This window comes from Rattus norvegicus, chromosome X, assembly GCF_036323735.1.
Source record: "Rattus norvegicus strain BN/NHsdMcwi chromosome X, GRCr8, whole genome shotgun sequence".
In the NCBI taxonomy this organism is placed as follows: domain Eukaryota; kingdom Metazoa; phylum Chordata; class Mammalia; order Rodentia; family Muridae; genus Rattus; species Rattus norvegicus.
In genome coordinates, this window is record NC_086039.1 from 83,731,601 (window position 1) to 83,751,296 (window position 19,696).

Below are 19,696 nucleotides of genomic sequence, written 5' to 3' on the forward strand. Positions count from 1 at the left end.
TGAAGTTCTTCTCATAGAGATCTTTCACTTTCTTGGATTGAGTCACACTGAGGTATTTTATGTAATTTGCGACTATTGTGAAGGGTGCCCTTTCCATAATTTCTTTCATAGCCTGTTTATCCTTTGTGTAGAGAAAGGCTACTGATTTGTTTGAGTTAATTTTATATCCAGCCACTCTGCTTAAGGTGTTTATTTGGCTTAGTAGTTCTCTGGTGGAACTTTTGGGGTCACTTAAATACACTATCATACCATCTACAAATAGTGATATTTTGACATTTTCATTTCGAATTTGTATCCTTTTGTACTCCTTTGGTTTTCTGATTGCTATAGCTAGGAATTTGAATACTATATTGAATAAGTAGGGAGAGAGTGGGCACCTTTTCTAGTCTCTGACTTTAGTGGGATTGCTTCAAGTTTCTCTCCATTTAGTTTGATGTTACATACTGGTTTGTTCTGTATGGCTTTTACTATGTTTAGGTATGGGCCTTGAATTCATGATCTTTCCAAGACATTTAACATGAAAGGGTGTTGAATTTTGTCCAATGCTTTCTCAACATCTCAACATGATTGTTTTGGTTCTTTTTTAGTTTATTCTTTTTTTTATTTATCCATATATTTTATTTTATTTATTTTTTTATTAACTTGAGTATTTCTTATATACATTTCGAGTGTTATTCCCTTTCCCGGTTTCCGGGCAAACATCCCCCTCCCCCCTCCCCTTCCTTATGGGTGTTCCCCTCCCAACCCTCCCCCCATTGCCGCCCTCCCCCCATAGACTAGTTCACTGGGGGTTCAGTCTTAGCAGGACCCAGGGCTTCCCCTATTCTTATAGTGGATTACGTTGATAGATGTCCATATATTGAACCATCCGTACATCCAAGGGATGAAGCCTATGTGATCATGATGGAAGATCATTTTCATGTGTTTTTTGGATTCTGTTTGTAAGAATTTTATTGAGTAATTTTGTGTCAACATTCATTAGGGAAATTGGTCTGAAGTACTCTTTCTTTGTCGGGTCTTTATGTGGTTTAGGTATAAGTATAATTGTGGCTTCATAGGATGAATTAGGTAGTGTTTTTTCTGTTTCTATTTTGTGGAATAGTTTGAAGATTATTGTTATTAACTCTTCTTTGAAGGTCCGACAGAATTCTCCACAATACCCATCTAGTCTTGGACTTTTCTTGGTTGGCAGACTTTTAAAAACTGCTTTTATTTTTTTAGGAGTTATGGGCCTATTAAATGGTTTATCTGATCTGGATTTAACTTTGGTACCAAGTGTCTGGCTAGAAAATTGTCCCTTTCATCCAGATTTTCCAGTTTTGTTGATTATAGGCTTTTGTTGTAGGATCTGAGGATTTTTTGAAAAATTTTCAGATTCTATTGTAATGTCTCCCTTTTTTGATACACTCTCTGTGCCTTCTGGTTAGTCTGACTAAGGCTTTATCTATTTTGTTGAAGTTGTCAAAAAAAATTCTGCTTTTATTGATTCTTTGTACAGTTCTTTTTTTTTTTTTTTCTTGGTTGATTTCAGTCCTGAGTTTGATTATTACCTTCCATCTACTCCTCTTGGATGTATTTGCTTCTTTTTGTTCTAGAGTTTTTAGGTGTGCTGTCAAGCTGCTGATATATGCTCTTTCCTGTTTCTTTCTGCAGGCACTCAGAGCTATGAGTTTTCTCTTAGCACAGCTTTCAGTGTGTACCATAAGTTTGGGTATGTTGTACCTTCATTTTCACTAAATTCTAAGAAGTCTTTAATTTCTTTCTTTATTTCTTCTTGACCAGGTTATCGTTGAGTAAAGCATTGTTCAACTTCCATGTATATGTGGGTGTTCTTCCCTTATTGTTATTGAAGACCAGTTTAGCCCATGGTGGTCTTCTAGGACGCATGGGATTATTTCTATCTTTCTGTATCTGTTGAGGCCTGTTTTGTGACAGATTATATGGTCAGTTTTGGATAAGATATCATGAGGTGCTGAGAAGAAGGTATATTCTTTTATTTTAGGGTGAAATGTTCTATAGATATCTGCTAAGTCCATTTAGTTAATAACTTCTGTTAGTTTCTCTCTGTCTCTGTTAAGTTCCTTTTCCATGATCTGTCCATTGCTGAGAGTAGGGTGTTGAAATCTCCTACTATTATTGTGTGAGGTGCAATGTGTACTTTGAGCTTTACTAAGGTTTCTTTTATGAATGTAGGTGCCCTTGCAGTTGGAGCATATATATTCAGGATTGAGAGTTCATCTTAGTGGATTTTTCCTTTGATGATTTTGATTTCCTGATATTATTGTTACTAGAGGTGGAAGTATGTTTGTATGGCTTTCTTCTTTTGGGTTTGTTGCAAGATAATTACTTTCTTGCTTTCCCTGGGGCATAGTTTCCCTTTTTTGTTGGAGTTTTCCATCTATTATCCTTTGTAGGGCTGGTTTTGTGGAAAGATATTGTGTAAATTTGGTTTTGTCATGGAATATCTTGGTTTCTCCATCTATGCTAATGAGAGTTTTGCTGGATATAGTAGCCTGTGCTGGCATTTTTGTCGCTTAGAGTCTATATGACATCTGCCTAGGATCTTCTGGCTTTCATAGTATCTGGTGAGAAGTCTGGTATAATTCCGATAGGTTTGCCTTTATATATTACTTGACCCTTTTCCATTACTGCTTTTAATTTTCTTTCTTTCTTTGTGTATTTGTTGTTCTGACTATGATATGATGTGAGAAATTTCTTTTGGTTCAATCTATTTGCACTTCTGTAGGTTTATTGTATGTTTACAGGCATCTCTTTCTGTAGGTTAGGGAAGTTTTCTTCTATAATTTTGTGGAACATATTTACTGGCCCTTCCTTTTTTTTTTTCCGGAGCTGGGGACCAAACCCAGGGCCTTGCGCTTCCTAGGCAAGTTGTTTACCACTGAGCTAAATCCCAAACCCCGGCCCTTCCTTTTTTATTTTATTTATTATTTTTTTATTACTGGTCCTTCCTTTGCTCTCTTCTATACCTAAAATCCTTAGGTTTGATCTCATTGTGTCCTGAATTTCTTGGATATTTTGGGTTAGGAGTTTTTTGCATTTTACATTTTCTTTGACAGTTGTGTCAATGTTTTCTTTGGTATCTTCTGCTCCTCAGATTCTTTCTTCTGTATCTTGTATTTTGTTGGTGATGCATATGTCAATGTCTCCTGATCTCTTTCCTAGGTTTGCTATCTCCAGGGGTGTCTCCCTTTATGATTTCTTTATTGTTTCTCTTTCCATTTTTAGATGCTGAATGATTTTGTTCAATTCCTTTACCTGTGTAGTTGTGTTTTTCTGTAATTCTTTAAGGGATTTTTGTGGTTCCACTTTAAAGACTTCTACTTGATTACCTGTGCTGTCCTGTATTTCTTTACAGGACATTTCTTGATGTCCTTCTTAAAGTCCTGTATCATTATCATGAGATGTGATTTTAAATATAAATCTTGCTTTTCAGGTGTGTTGGCAAATCCAGTATTTGATTTGGTGGGAGAACTGGGCTCTGATGATGCCAAGTAGTCTTGGTTTCTGTTTCTTAGATTCCTGTGCTTGCCTCTTACCATCTGGTTGTCTCTGGTGTATGCTGGTCTTGCTGTCTCTGACAGTTTGCTTGATCCTCCTATATGCCTGTGTGTCAACACTCCTGCAGACTGGCTATCTTCCAGTGGGATTTGGGTACAGAGAGCTCTGTCACAGGATCAACTCCTGGAACAGGCAGAAACTGGAAGGATCCTGTTCCAGACTGCCCCTTGGGTTCCTGTGTCCTGAGGACTCCTGGAGGTTTCCTTGGAGCAGAAGTGATGGTCTTACCTCTGCTCTCAGGTGTGTCAGTGCTCCTGGTGGCTGGCTTTCAGCTCTGGGCACAGGTAGAGCCTGGAAGAATACTGTCCCTGGCTGCTCCTAAGTTCCTGCATCCAGAAGGCTCTAGTCGGGTTCCTCTTGGTCCAGGAATGTGAGCAGAAGTGGTGGTCTTCCCTGAGCTGTCAGTATTGTCCACACTTCTGAGAGTCCAGCTCTCTCCTCAACAAGATTTGTGTACAGAGAGCTGTAGGACCAGGTCAGCTCCCTATATCTTTATTATTACTTAATAATGCTACAATGATTCTTCGAGTCCAGATGCCATTTGTTCTTAATGTGCACACAGCTATTTTCTGTGTAATAGCATGGATACTTTCTCCTTCAGTTGTCTGAATTAATTAGTTTAATATTGTTTTGACAAAACACCATAACCAAGGCAACTTATAAACTTATAAACTTCATAACTTATAAAGAAAGAGTACAATTTGACTAATGTTTTCAGAAGTTTAAATCCATGATGGTAGTACAGAGAGGCAGATGAAAGCTCACATCTTGAAACACAAATATAAGGCAGAGATACATACTGTGAATGGTTCAAGTCTTTCAAACTTCAAAGTTGGTCACCAGTGGCATACCTCCTCTCATAAGGCACACCTCCTAATATTTCTCAAATCATTCTGTAAATTGGGAGCTGAGTATTCCAATATATGAGTGACTTAGTTAAGAAATAAATATATTCTTAATTCATAAATGTAAAAATCTACACAGAATATAAATATCAATGATTAAACACTTAGTTTAGTTACTATTTTCTTAAAAAGGAAAAATTTATTGAATACATGGGATATACTAGGCACTGTTATTAAACAATTCATGTAATTTTCTAACACATAATTTATTGCCTCTAATACGAAAGTAACAATAAAACACTATTTTATAATTATGAAGATTTTTCTGTCTTTAAAACAAACTTTAAAAACTTTAAAAAGTTAGTTCTAATCATCTTCAATTAATATTAAAATAATTCTATGAGCTAAGTATACTTATTCCTACTATTTCCATTTTTTAAATTAAAGTAAAACAACATCAGAAACATGAACGATCACATAAAAATGTGTTGAAAGAGAAATGTATTGTTTGTTGGCCTTATCCTGCCTTATTTAAGTTAATTTTAAAAATTCAACCCAGCCTTAATATTTTAACCTTCTTAAAGCAGTAAATATAATTTAAAAATAACAGTAAAACTTTATATGAGGCAAATAATTCACCTGCATACAAAATTAAATGGGACCAAATCTGTGCTTGACATTCTGCAAAATATGCTTTTAAAAGCTCCATTTGTATTAACCAGTGTTCAGCTTCTGTCAGATTATACATGTGAAGAAATTACCAAGTAATTCCATCAAAAGTAACTTATCTTCACTTTTTCAGGGGATACTTAAGTGAGTTCAGCTTAAGAAATTGTTTACCTCATGATTTTGTGTAATTCTCTTTAAATTCCATAATCGTTATCCATCATTTTATGATTTTCCAGAAATTTGCAGGTCAATATTTATTCTTTGTACTTTTATATTTTTGTCTCCCTCTTTCTGCATTTTCCTTTCATGTTTCATTAACTATTCATTAAATATGCATTGCAAATCTTTGCTTTTGTTAATTTACTGTCGGTTGCTAAAGCCCCCTTACATTACAAACTAGTCACAAATTCTTACATACTTTTCAAGTGAGAATATCTGTATATCCTGAACTACCAAGAATCTGGACTCATGAATCCTCAGGCACTTTTTCCTGTTTTTTGTAATACATATGTTCTTGATCTTGTCTTTTATTTGCCAGTAGACAAATAGTCTTAATGGAATATTAAAATTATTGACTGCAGTTGTATAGATAAAAAAGTGTCCGATATTAAGTTATGCATATGAAGAATAAAAATATTAAGTGCTTTCTTGAACATATCATAAGATGATGTTAAATGTGTTTGAATTGAGAATATAAACATATTTTAAGGGAAATAAATAAAACCAGGACAACTGAGGATAATTTAATGTATTTTATTTCCTTATTGTTATTGGCCTCTCAATCATCTTAAATTGGTTATAGCTTTGGGCCTAGCTTAATCAGTAAGATGTTTCCTAACCCCAATACCTTTTGTGTGAGGTTAAAAGCCACATAAGAAAGAGAGGGAGGGAGGAAAGGGACAAAGAAGAAACGGGGACATGTGAAAAGTATAATTTAGTATTTTTCAGGACAGAATGAATAAAGTAAGCTCTGACTCTTTCAAGTAATGTCTTGTTAGCACCTTTGTGTAAAAAGAAGGTGAAGCTTTTACCAGAGGCCACCAGTACACAGAAGCACTGACTGATGGTGCTTAACAAATCTCCATGGCAACTTGGATACCAAAGCCTATTAAATTTCTGGGGTCTAACCTTGATTCCTCAGGAGTATATACTTCTATTTTTCCATTTATGAAGGAAAAATGTGTCAACGCTCAATAAAATCACTCCATGAAACCACACAAACATCAATTTGTGATTAATTGCAGCTCACAATGCTATTCACAAGGTGAATAGCTCACTCTGATCTAATAATTAGGTTCTGATTTTTCCCTTCATAGAGCCCTAAAACTACACAGGTAACAGATGAGAATGAAATAATTCAATTGCAATTTTAACTACATTTAAATGCTTTTTCCAGAGAATTACACTTGCTTTCAAACAGAAGTTTAGGTATTCTAAGAGAAGAAATGAGTGTCAAAAGGTTACAGCAATGCGCATTACATTCTGTGAGATAGTCTATCATTATTTTACTTCAACATTTCTAATTGTGTTTTCCAAAAATATTTCTACAGATAAAATAACAACATACAAATATTGATGGTTTAAAGTAGAGTAATAAGATTAAAAACTTAAGAAAAAATATATTTTTCCAATAAAGGAAATATTTTATTTATATAGAATATATTCATATTTAAAAATTCTATTTATATCATTAATTTTCTATTTTGTGTTATAAAGGCAACAATATTATAGAAAGTATAATTAACAAAAACTCCATAATTATAAGAAATTATGTACTGTAAAAACATATCAGAAGTTGTTTGATGAAGCCTCTCAGCTGATGATTATCTAGGGGAATCCTGGTAAAGACTGGAAGGAATAATTGTAGGAGCCAGAGTGGACAAGGGTATCACAAGAGCAGAGCCTACAGAATCAACTAGGCAGGACTCATAGGGCCTCACAGAGACTGAACTGACAATTAGGGAGCTTATATGGGTCTGTGCTCTGTCCTCTGTATATATGTTATGGTTGTGCAGCCTGGTGTTCTTGTGGGACTCCTAACACTAACAGCAGGGCAAGAGGTTGTCTCTGAATCTTTTACCTGTTTTGGAGACTCTCTTTTTCCTCCTGGGTTGCCATGTTCAGCCATGATATTAGCGAATGTGCCTAGTATTACTATAACTATCCACTGGCAGGCCTGCTTCTTCTGAAGGGAAACAGAAGAGGAATGGATCTGGGGAAGATGAGAGGTGGATGGGAGGGACTCAGAGGAGAGCAGGGAGTGGAAACTGTGATTGGGATGCAATATATGAGAGAATAAATTTTAAAAATGCAAGTGAAAATGCTGGCAAGCAAGAAAACAAGACATATTGGAACATGCTAGGTGTTCTAATATGGAAATTAGAAATATAAATAGCAATCATCATTTCTACTGTTCAGAAATGTTTTAAAAGAATTAATTAGTTCTTAACATATTTCTAATATAGAAATAAAATAGCCATAATAATTATAGCTGAGGAAATTACTTCTGAGGGATCAAATTGAATGCCAGAAACAAGTCAGAAAATGAATCACTTTGAGATAAATTTTACCAATCGAAGAGGGAGAAGATAAAGTTGAACCAAAGGATCCCAGTCTATTTCTTACCATTGAGTGTGACTTTTAAGTATTTAACTTTTCTAACCCCTTATTTTCTGCATCAATATACAGATGTAAGGAAATGAGGTTTTAGTATGAACTTTGCTAACAATATGAGCAAGGGGCATAAACTTAGATTGTTTTAGAAATGAACTTTTCTGTCTAGCACATCTCCCTTCTTTTGTGATACTTGCCAACAGTCATTAAGACCAGCAATTAATAAATGAGACATTATAAAACTGCAAAACTTTTGTAGGGCAAAGAACACCATCATTTGGACAAAGCAGACACCTACAGAATAGGAAAAGATTTAGCAATTATATGAAAGAGTACTGCCTAGAATATATAAAGAACTAAAAGAATGAATATGAATATTGAGAAAACTATCAAGTTCAAGTGGGATACAGAATTAAGCAGAAAGTTCACTGAAGATGAAACACTTAATGTTCAACATCCTTGTCCACCAGAGAAATGCAAATTAAAACTACTGTGAGACTATGTCTTTATTGCTAGTGGGAATGCAAACTAGTACAGCCATTGTGAAAATTATTGGGGAGGTTTCTTAGAAGTTAAAAATATGGTCTACCTCAATCTAGCTATTCTACTCTAGGGCTCTATCTTACTACAGAGATATTTGCTCTTTCATGTTCTTCCTGTTCAATTGATGATAGGCAGAAACTAGAAACAGCCAAGTTTTATAATAAGTGATGAATGGATAATGAAAATGTGATACATTTATACAAGGGAATATTATTCTGCTGTTAAAAATTAAACTATGAAAATTTCAAGTAACAGGATGATTTTAGATACTATCATTCCAAATAAAGTAAGCCAGATCCCCTGCAAACCAATTGTCTCATGTTTTCTCTTCTAAGTTAGTATTTAAACTTTCAATATGAGTGCCAAAATATGAGTGACCACAGAGGTTATATACTTAATAAAGGATTAGTGCCAGGAGGTGGTCTTCAAAAAAAGAGATATAAAATACAGCATTATGGAGGCATAAAAAGAAACAATAATAACAAGATTAAATAAGATGAGAGGAGAATGTGAGAGCAGGATAAAGAAAGAAATTAGGAGAGAAATAATTAACAGTAATGGCCACTTGAAAAATCATTTGGAAACCTACTACTGTAGAAGTTTCCTAAATTTTATACACATATGAAAGGAATTTAAAATGAGATACCATAAAATGGTGGAGACAATATTCCAACTAGACATATTCTGACACCAAGACAAACAAATAGTTCCAAAGATGAGATGCCTTGCTGCTGAAAGTTACTTATATCATGAAATATGGTGAATGTGATATGGTGCTCCACTAAAAGCTTCACCCCTATTGACTAGTATTTAGGTTGTTAGAAATTACTCTGCTTACATCTGGGGAAGAAAGATAATCATTAGAATCACCTAGCTACAAATCCTGAGACCTTCAGAAGTGACATTTCTACAAAATGCAGTGGTACAAGTGCACAAATGATATGTTACTGTGGTGGTTTAGATACATATGGCCTTGGTGGAATAGATGTGACCTTGTTTAGAATAAGTGTGTCACTGTGGGATTGGGCTTTGAGACCCTCCTCTTAGCCACATGGGAGTCAGTCTTCTTGTGTATGCCTTTGGATCAAGATGTAGAACTTTTATCTCCTTCAGCCCCGCATCTGCCATGTTACCACCTTGATGAAAATAGACTAAATCTTTGAACCTGTAAGCCAGTCCCAATTAAATGTTTGCCTTTATAATAGTTGCCGTGGTCATGGTGTCTCTTCCCAGAAAGAGAAACACTAAGACAGAAGTTGGTAGCAGAGACAGGGGTATTGCTGTGATACACATTTGTATTGGAAGAAATTGGATTTCAGGACTTTGGATTTGGGAAACTGTGGAATGCTTCAAGTGGGGCTTAATGGTCCATCCTAGAGAAATATGGAAGATGGTGCTGCTGAGGATAATTTGAACTGTGTAGGGCTGCTGGACCAGGAGGTATCAGTGGTGAGGAATTTTAGTATGTGGCTTAGAGACTCTTGTGATATTTTGGTGAAGCGTATGACTGCTTTTGCCTGTGGCTGAAGTGTCTACCTGAAGCTGAGATTTCAGTTAATTGAATTAACAAAAGAAGTCTCAGAAAAGTTCAGCATTGATTCTGTCCTCTAGTTTACTTTCATAAGGAGTTTTGGGATGAAGCATAGTAAGCATAGAATGGAAAAATACAAAATGAATGGTTCAAAGAATTAAGAGTCACCAGGAAGTAGAATGGAGCTAAATACTATGTTTAAAGAGATAAAAGTTGGAATACCCAGGATACAACTTACGGAAAATATGAAGGGCAAGAAAAAGGAAGACCAAAGTGTAGGTGCCTCAGTCCTACTTAGAGGGGGAAACAAAATAATCGCTGAGAGACAGGGGAGGAAGAGCTGGGGTGGGGAGAGGAAAAAAGGGCAGCAGGATCAGGTGTGGGAAGAGACAGGGAAAATGTACAGAAGGTCAGGAAATTAAGCAGAGGTGTGTAGCAATGGGGAATGGGGATCTGGGGGTAGTCAACAGAAAGTCCCATGTACCAGGAAAACAAGAGGCTCCCAGGACCCAACAAGGTTGATATTAGCTGAATGAAATACTGAACAAAAGAGAGAGAGAGAACCTGTAGATACCATATCCAGACTTTAGGCATGGGCCCCTAGTGAGGGATGGTTCCATCCACTGTTAGTATTTTGTCTAAGCTCCTCCCCATGGTTACTGGCAACAGCTAGGTATACCTGATTCACTATAAAAGGGGCTACCTGCCCCCTCCTCCCACTCTTGCTCTCTTGACCATCTCTTACTTTTACCTTCCTTCCCCCACTTCCCTTCCCCTTCTCTCTCCATGTGGTCATGGCCAGCTTCTATTCCTCTACTTCTCTACTCCTCCTCCTCCCCCTCTCTCTATCTGACTTTCTCTGCCTCTGTTAACTTCCTAACTCCCCCTCCCCATTCCCCAATGAACTCTATTCTATACTATACCATTGTGTGGATAAACCCTCAGGGGGAAGGGATGTCTCAACATGGGCCCTTCCTCCAAACCTGGCCACACCTCCATAGAACATATACCCTCTATATCTTTTCATAAACGTATCACCCACCCTTCACAAAATTTTAATCCAGAATTGCTTTTGTCTAAAGGAAATACAGGGACAAGGTGTAGAGCAGAGACTGAGGGAAGGGCTCTCCAGGGGCTGCCCCACTGGGGGTCCATCACTTAGGTAGCCACCAAACCTAGAAACTATTGCTAATGCTAAGAAAGTGCTTGCTGACAGGAACCTGATTTAGATATCTCCTGATAGGCTCTGTCAGAGCCTTATGAGTGCAGATGTGGATACTTGCAGTCGAACATAGGACTGAGCATGGAAACCTCAATGGAAGAGTTTGGGGAAGGACTAAAGGAGCTGGAGGGGTTTGCCAACCCATGGGAGGATCTACAATATCCACTGGCTGGAGTTGCCAAAAGTTCTACACCTTGATCCAAAGGCATACAGGAGAAGACTGTTACCAACTTGGTTAGGAGGAAGGTCTCAAAGCCCACTCCAACAGTGACACACTTCTTTGGACAAGGTCACACCTACTCCAACAAGGCCACATCTCCTAATAGTGCCACTCCCTTGACCAAGCATATCCAACTGACCATATTCCCCATCCCTGGCCACATAAGCTTGTTCAAATACATGTGTCTTTGGGGGGCATACCTAAATGTAGCATAATGCAAAATACATTTAGTTCAATTTCAAAGTACTCATAGTCTATCTATCCACCAACCAGACCCCGGCATAACACCCAGGGACTAAACCACCAGTCAAAGAGTACATATGGAGGGACCCATGGTTCCAGCACTACATGTGGCAGAGGATGGTCTTATCTGGTATCAATGGGAGAGGAAGCCCTGGGTTCTGTGAAGGCTTGATGTCCCAGTGTATAGGAATGATAGGGCAGTGGGGTTTGTGTGGGTGGGTGGGGAAGCATCCTCAGGGAGACAAGGGGTGGGGGATGGAGTGAGGAGTTTTCTAAGGGAAAAACCTGGAGGGGGGATAATATTTGAAATATAAATAAAAAATAACCAATAAAATAAAAGACAGTAAAAGGTCATGTCCCTGAATTTATAAGATTTTATCCTAAGGTTATTGTTTATGCTTTTGCAGTTGAACAAGGGACTTGGTTATTATTTTCATTTGAATGCTTAATCTAAAATTAACTACAATCTAGAAATTGAGAGCATATCTATGATCCAGATCTTGAGGCTGGAAGACAATGGCTTTTCTCTGGATCTTGAGGCCATGAAAAGCTTAGGACTAGGTATGGTGGTATATGCCTTTAATCTCAGATCTCAGGAGACAGAGGCATGCAGATCTCTGAGTTCAAGGTGAGCCTACAGAACATATTCTAGGACAGCCACATTTAGACAGTGAAGGAGTTGGAAAACAGAAAGCTGATGATAATATAATAGAAAAAAGGGGGCCATGTTCTAGCTCCAGTAAGCATTAGAACTTGGCAGTTTAGACCTTGTGGCTCTGAGTTTAGAGTCAGTAACAGAAGGGACTACTGCAACAATTAATGGTGGTTAGCTGGAGCTAAGAAATTATCAATGAATAGTTAAGATGGGACCAGCATCATTGAGGTGAAATCTGGAAGTGTTTTTAGAGAGTACAAAGAAACTGTGTTCCAGAGATAACCAAGGTTATATTGTATGTTGCAGCTAGACATGGTAATTGGTAAGAATTACTCAGATGGTACCAGTTTTGTAGGCATAAAGGGATTATGGAGAACATTGGCACTGTGTGAGGTCAGGGAAGGACACTGGTGAAGGTGCAGCCTCAATTATAGTCCCCTCAGGACTGAAGGGGCCATGTAAAGATATTGAGGTTTAGCATCATAAACGGAGCCTATGAAAGGCAATTGGTGAAGCCTCTTTGCAGTGAGAAACTACAGTTTGTTAGAAATGTCAATACCATGAGATGACTACCAGGAACAGCAGCAGTAGTACAGTGGAGTCAACCAGACCCTAGAGTGCTGTAGAGGGCAGAACTGGTGAAGTGAACCAATTCCTCTTGTGAAGCCCAGAAGATTGAGTGTGTGTCCCAGACATTGGAGCAAGAAGCTGTAAATTGAAGTTACTTTGGATACTCCAAGATCTTCAAGATGTCAGAGCCATGGGCTATCATCTGAGGAAAGCTGCTAGCAGGTAGAGGAACTGTTCCAGGAGAAAGATATTTGCTGTAGTCAACAAAGATGAAAGGAGTTGAAGATCTGAAGAGCACTTCGACATCAGACACAGAGTTGCAGTGTTTGGAATTTGCTCAGGTGGCTTTTCTCTCTCTCTCGGTTTAGTATTTTGTCACTATAATGTTTTGTAATGGTTTTATATATATATATATATATAAAATGTGATGTTTAAGATATGTGATCTGCTTTTTGATTTTGAATCCATAAAGAATTACAATTATGTGGATGGATATCAGAAAAGACTTTAAACTTTGGACTTTTAACATTGATAAATTATGAGGACTTTGAAGTTGAACTAAATGTATTTTTCATTATGCTATGTTTAGGTATGGCCCCCAATGACTCATGCATTTGAACAAGATTATGTGGTCAGAGAGGGGAATATGGTCAGTTGGATATGCTTGGCACTATTAAGAGATTTGGCCTTGTTGGAGTAGGTGTTGTCTTGCCAGATGTGTATCACTGTTGGAGTAGGTTTTGAGACCCTCCTCCTAACCAAGTTGGTACCAGTCTTTGCCTGTTTGCCATTGGATCAAGGTGTAGAACTTTTGCCTCCTACAGCCCCATGCCTACCTGGATGCTGCCCTGTACCTGACTTGATGATAATGGACTAAACCTTGAACCTGTAAGTCAGCCCCAATTAAATGTTGTCCTTCTTAAGAATTACTTTGGTCATGGTGTCTCCTCACAGCAATGGAAGCCCTGGTTTCTAACCAACCAGTCTTTAATAATTGATTTTATGGCCCATCCCATGAGGTAGAAAACACATATGACATTCTTAAATTGGCCAATAACCAATGATTAGATAGGTTTTGGTACTAGATGAAAACTTAAAATTACTATTCAGCTTAAAGAACTTAGTAATAAAATGACTCCTATGAAATATTGCTACACCCATAGATCAGTGCATCTTTTCAAACTTCATCAGAGTAGCTTCTTGCAAGAAATAAGGAATAACACAGTGGCCTACAACGAGAGAGTGTACAGAGACAGCTTTTTGGAGCATTTAGTTCTAAGAAGAAGGTTTTCATCAAACCCCCTTTTTCAAGGCTCAGAGATCGAAGTGAAAGAAGAGCCAGAAGGATAGCGAGAGGCAGTGTCTTCCAAAACCAACATTCATGAGCCATGTATGTGTTTCTTCCACACCTTCTACATTTTACACCATGTTTTCCCTAAATTGTTATTGTTATAGAAGAACTTATCCTTAGGAACTGTTTGCTCATAGTAATTTAGGGGGTGACTTGATTTTTCACAGACACAATAAAGGCCATTTTGTGCTTTTATATGTCCTGTAATTGTTTGTCCAAACATAACTAAATTGTGAGCATTAGTGTGAGTGTTAGTGACCTCATGAATGTAGGTTATCCAAAGGTATAAGAAGTAATTCCTTAATAACTAACTAAGGGGCTTCACTCAAGGCCAACAAACAAACAAACAAACAAACAAATCCCCAATATGAGCCATTTTTCCTGTCCACTAAGATATGATATTTCTAAAAACCAATTAAAAATCTATATCTACAGTAGTTTTATCTACTTATAAAGAGGTGCAAATTTGCTCTAATAGCCTTTTTGTATTCAACATTAGAACTTTTAAAAGCTAAACTTCAATTAAGATTTTTCTAGCAGTTAAGTGTGTTATTTCTCTATTCATAGATGCAGATAATGTTTGTAAAAAGTCAATGAAAGATTGATTTGAACCATGGATTATCTTTGTAAATAATTCTGCTCATCCGTGTTGTTCAACCTTGTCCCAAGCATTTAAGACTTTCATTCGACATTGTTATAGGACACCACCATCAAGTATACTGTACTCTTAATTCAGAATATGGACCTTCACCTAGTAACTGATCCTTGGTAATATCAATGCCTATAGTCCGATTTCTTTGTTCCATCATCAAGGCCTCATATAGCCACCATGTTAGCCATTGTAATTGAGGGCCAGGACCTAGAATGGCTGTCATTAAATCTTCCCAATCTTTTGGAGTTATATGATTATATGTGTTCCAGTTATTAAGTGTCTGTTTAACATATAGTGAGCATAAACCATAACTCATTACTGCTACCTTAAGCTTTTTGAAATCATGTTGTAGGTTGCCATTACATGTTTGATAGTCCTGTGGGTTTCTCTCATCTCTTAATTCCTTCATCAAGGCTTGAAAGTTCATGCTCTGTTTCTTTTCTTTTATTTGATATTTTATTTATTTACATTCCAAATGTTATCCCCTTTCCAGGTTTCACCTCTGGAAACCCCCTATGCCATCTCCTCCCTGCTTCTATGAGAATGTTTCCCCACCTACCTACAGACTCCTACCTTCCTGACCTGGCACTTTACTACACTGGGGCATTGAACCTTCTCTGGACTAAGCGTCTCTCCTTCTATTGGTGTCCAACAAGGTCATCCTCTGCTACAAAAGCAGCTGGACCCATGAGTCCCTTAGATCCCCCAGAGCTCCCAGGGACAAAACCAACAACCTAACAGTATACATGTTAGGTTTCTTAACAGATATAGAGTGACATGCAGTCTTGTTATAAGGATATTTTTTATTTTCTCGCTTTCCCTCTTCTATCTCTATCTTAATATCTATTTCAATTTTACTTAGAATTTTTTTGTAAATTTTCTTCTAAGACTTTTCTCCATTTTTACTGCTTTCTTTTTCCTACATTATTATCATCTTTGTATATTTATCAATTTTAATTATGAACCTTTATAATTTTTCTAAAGTTTGTTTCCAATTTTCATTTTCTCCTTTTTCTATTATTTTTTCCTCAGTCTGATTTATAAAACTTTGCAAAAGTTTTTTTAAAGCTTATAGCAAATTTTAATTTTTTTTCCTTTTTTTTCATCTCTGATATATTAGTATTTCCTTCAGTCTGATGTATAAATTTTTATAATTCTTCTCTAAAGCTTTCTTCTCTGGATAGACATAGAAAGCTAAAATGTTTCCTGAGGTAAAATTGAGGATTATTAATGTAATAATAATCAGAATCAGTAATATACTTTCTCTTTCTTCTATTTCTATCTTGGAACCATTTAAAAGGCATTAGAAAGCCACCAACACCTCTGTGTTATTGTGTCTGTCATCTGTACATTTCTTATATCTTTAAATTTATCCAATTTAAATTATTTGCACAAGCATATGAATTTTAATATTGTTTCCTTTATATTTTATTGTTTTTCAGACTCAATACATTACCATTTCATATACCTGGGGCTTTTCATTTTGTACCTCCTGCTGCCATTAGCTTCTTCGCAGCCATTCAGCTAGCTCAGGGATCTTAACTCTGCTTTCTGAAGGCTATGGTCAGGCCTCTCCAACTTGCACTTATGCACAGATTCAGGCCTTCACCCATTCGTGCCTGACCTGGGGTACTGTTTTCCCATAGGCTGAGTAGCTCTCTATCAGTGTGCTTTCAGTCTTACTGTATTTGGAAGTCATCGCAGCTCCTATGTCCTCAGGCTTTCTGTTCTGAGATAGACTGCAACACAGCCTCTGATCACTATCTGCTGCCAGCTTTGTTGCAAAGCTGGGTCTCATCTTACAGGAGCCATGCCTCTGAAATGAACTTGGCTTTGGTTCCCCATTCTTTAACTGGGAAACCCCTTTCACCCAGGACTTCTTAGACTGTAAGCTTAGATTTAAGCCCCACCTTCACTGTGCCATTCATTGAGTAGTGCTTTTCCTACCGCAGCCTTCCCAGAAATAACATCTCAGAGACTCAGTTGAATTTACAAACACCTTGGCCATAAGCTTTGGCCTTTCCCTGACTAGTTCACACATTAATCATCATGTTCTTCTGTTCTAAGTTCTGCCACGTGGTTGGTTACTTCTGCCAGCCATAATGCACCTGTCCTCCTTCAAGTCTCAGGGCTAAATCCTAAGAGCTTCTCTCTATCCCAGAATTCAACCTTCATACTGCATATCTCACCATCAATTCTAACCTTTCCTACAGGCCATAGGTTTTATATTGACAAGTGATGCATCTGTACAATACACAAGGTTTTCTTTTTTTATTGGATATATTTCTTTACTTATATTTCAAATGTTATTCCCTTCCCTGGTTTCCTGTCCATAAGTCCCCTATTCCTCCCCCATAAGGGTGTTCCCCCTATCCATCCCCCTTTACAACCACCACCCCTGACATTCTCCTGCACTGGGGGTCCAACCTTGGAAGGACCAAGGGCTTCTCCTTTCACTGGTGCCCAACAAGTCTATCCTCTGCTACATATGCAGTTGGAGCCATTGCTCATTCCATGTATAGTTTTTAGGTAGTGGTTTAGTCCCTGGAAGCTCTGGTTGTTTGACATTATTGTTCTTGTGGGGTTACAAGCCCCTTCAGCTCTTTCAAGCTTTTCTCTAATTCCTCCAATTGGGGGTGGGGGTCCTATTCTCAGTTCAATAGTTTGCTGCAAGCCTTTTTTTTTCTTTTTGTTACAAGGGCTTCTCCTTCTATTGTTGCCAGACAATGCCATCCTCTGCAACATATGCAACTGGAGCCATGGTTCCCCCCATGTATATTCTTTACTTGGTGGTTTAATTCTTGGAAGCCCTCAGGACTCTGGTTGATATTGTTGTTCTTCCTATGGGGTTGCAAACCGTTTCAGCTCATTCATTCCTTTCTCTAACTCCTCCATTGAGGTCTCTGTGCTCAGTCTGATGGTTGGCTGTGAGCACCCTCATCTGTATCAGTAAGGCTCTGGCAGAGTCTCTCAGGAGACATCCATGTCAGGCTCCTGTCAGCAAGCACTTCTTGCCATCAGCAATGACTGGGTTTGGTGGCTGCATATGGGATGGATTCCCAGGTGGGGCCATCTCTGGATGGCCTTTGAATGGAGAAGCATTTTTCCCACAGAGAAAAGATTAGACATGGGATTGAGATATATAAGGCTCCTGATTTTTTCTTTTTAAGTCAATATTGTTGACCAGGTTCTCTTGGGATTACATGCAAATTTTAAGATATTTGTGTTTGTTTTCCTAAGAACTGTTACTGAAATTGTTACAAACGTTGCTTTTAGTTGGTACATAGGTTTTCATAGCATAGTTATCCTATTTTCGTTTCTCTATGTATTAAAAGCTGACTTTAAGTTTGAATCTAGAATCCAATAGTATCCACCAAAGAGGCTTTGCATAATGGCTTGTAGAGTATCACCAGAAACTGAGTAGATGCCTAACAGTATTATTCCTTCTAATGCAGTAACAAACACCATCTTTCCACATATTTATATCTCATTTAATTACCTTTCAATATTTTGGAGTTGATACTCCATAAGATTTTCTACCTATTGCATTTTGTTTATTCCTAAATATTATGTTCTAACAATTTGTGTTATAAATTATCATTTGAATTTACTCTTCAATTGTTCATTGTTAGTATTCCAAAGAGTCATGTCTTTTTGTGTGTTGGATTTGTATTATTCAACATTGATTTATTTCTCATGTTGCTCTAAGAGATGTATTTGCTTTCATGCACATATATGTTTGATTATTTGGGTTTTCAAAATATAAAATTAATCATCTGCAAGCTGAAATATCTCATTTTGATTTAGTTCTATTGATTTTCTATTCTAAGTACAAGGACTAGAGATTGGCAGTAGTATGTTGAAAATAAAGCCCTTTCTAAATATTAAAGAAAATATTTAAAGAATTTTATCTGTTTCTGATGTCCCACGTTTGTTTTAATTTAACCATTTTTATACATATATTTTAATCATGTTTCATTCACCCTCAACTCCACCTACCCATCCAAGTTCATTCATTCTCATTCTCTCTCTCTTTCTCTCTCTCTCTCTCTCTCTCTCTCTCTCTCTCTCTAACAATTATAAAACAAAAACAAATAGATGTAAGTTATTCAATAGGTTGAAATAGGAGATCATGATCAAAGTCAGCTTGGCTACAGGTTGAGTTCAATGCTAGCCAGAACAATTAATGATACCTTATCTTCAGTTAAAATTGAAAATAGTCTGGCATGATAGCTTAGTGGTACAATGCTCAAGGCCAAAAGAAGAAGAAGAAGAAGAAGAAGAAGAAGAAGAAGAAGAAGAAGAAGAAGAAGAAGAAGAAGAAGAAGAAGAAGAAGAAGAAGAAGTAGAAGAAGAAGAAGAAGAAGAAGAAGAAGAAGAAGAAGAAGAAGAAGAAGAAGAAGAAGTAGAAGAAGAAGAAGAAGAAGAAGTAGAAGAAGAAGAAGAAGAAGAAGAAGAAGAAGAAGAAGAAGAAGAACAACAACAACAACAACAACAACAACAACAACAACAACAACAACAACAATGCTTTAAACTAAAAAATAAAATTAGGAGGTGGTGAGTAAGTACCCTCATAGAAGCAGAGGAATGGGGGAGAGGATAAGGAATTTAATTTGGAAGGGGGAAAGGTTTTATATGTAAATAAATAAAATAAACAATAAAATAAAATATATATTAAAAACTGATATAGTTAAGGTTTTTTTCTGGTGCAATAAAATACTATGATTAAAATCAACTTTGGAAGGAAAGGGTTTTTTTCATCTGCTTGAAGTGCATCATTCAGGGAAGTCAGGTAGAAACTCAAAGTGAATTCCTGAAGGTAGAAACTGCTACAAAGGCTCTGGAGGGGAGCTTCTTATTGGCTTTCTCATCTACTTAGTGCCCAGGACCACTAGTAAGTGGTTGTGTGGCCCACAGTGAGCTGGAGCTTCCCACATCAATTATCAGTCAAGAAAATATGCCATAGATTTGTAGACACATAAATCTGGTGGGATCATTGCCTC

The 19,696-nt window shown here is 37.1% G+C and overlaps 1 protein-coding gene across 2 annotated transcripts in view; it reads left to right on the forward strand.

Annotated features, from left to right (window-relative positions):
• Klhl4 (kelch-like family member 4) overlaps positions 1-19,696 on the forward strand; it is a 290,282-nt gene that overhangs the window by 105,554 nt on the left and 165,032 nt on the right. The gene's annotated exons all lie outside the window — the stretch shown is intronic.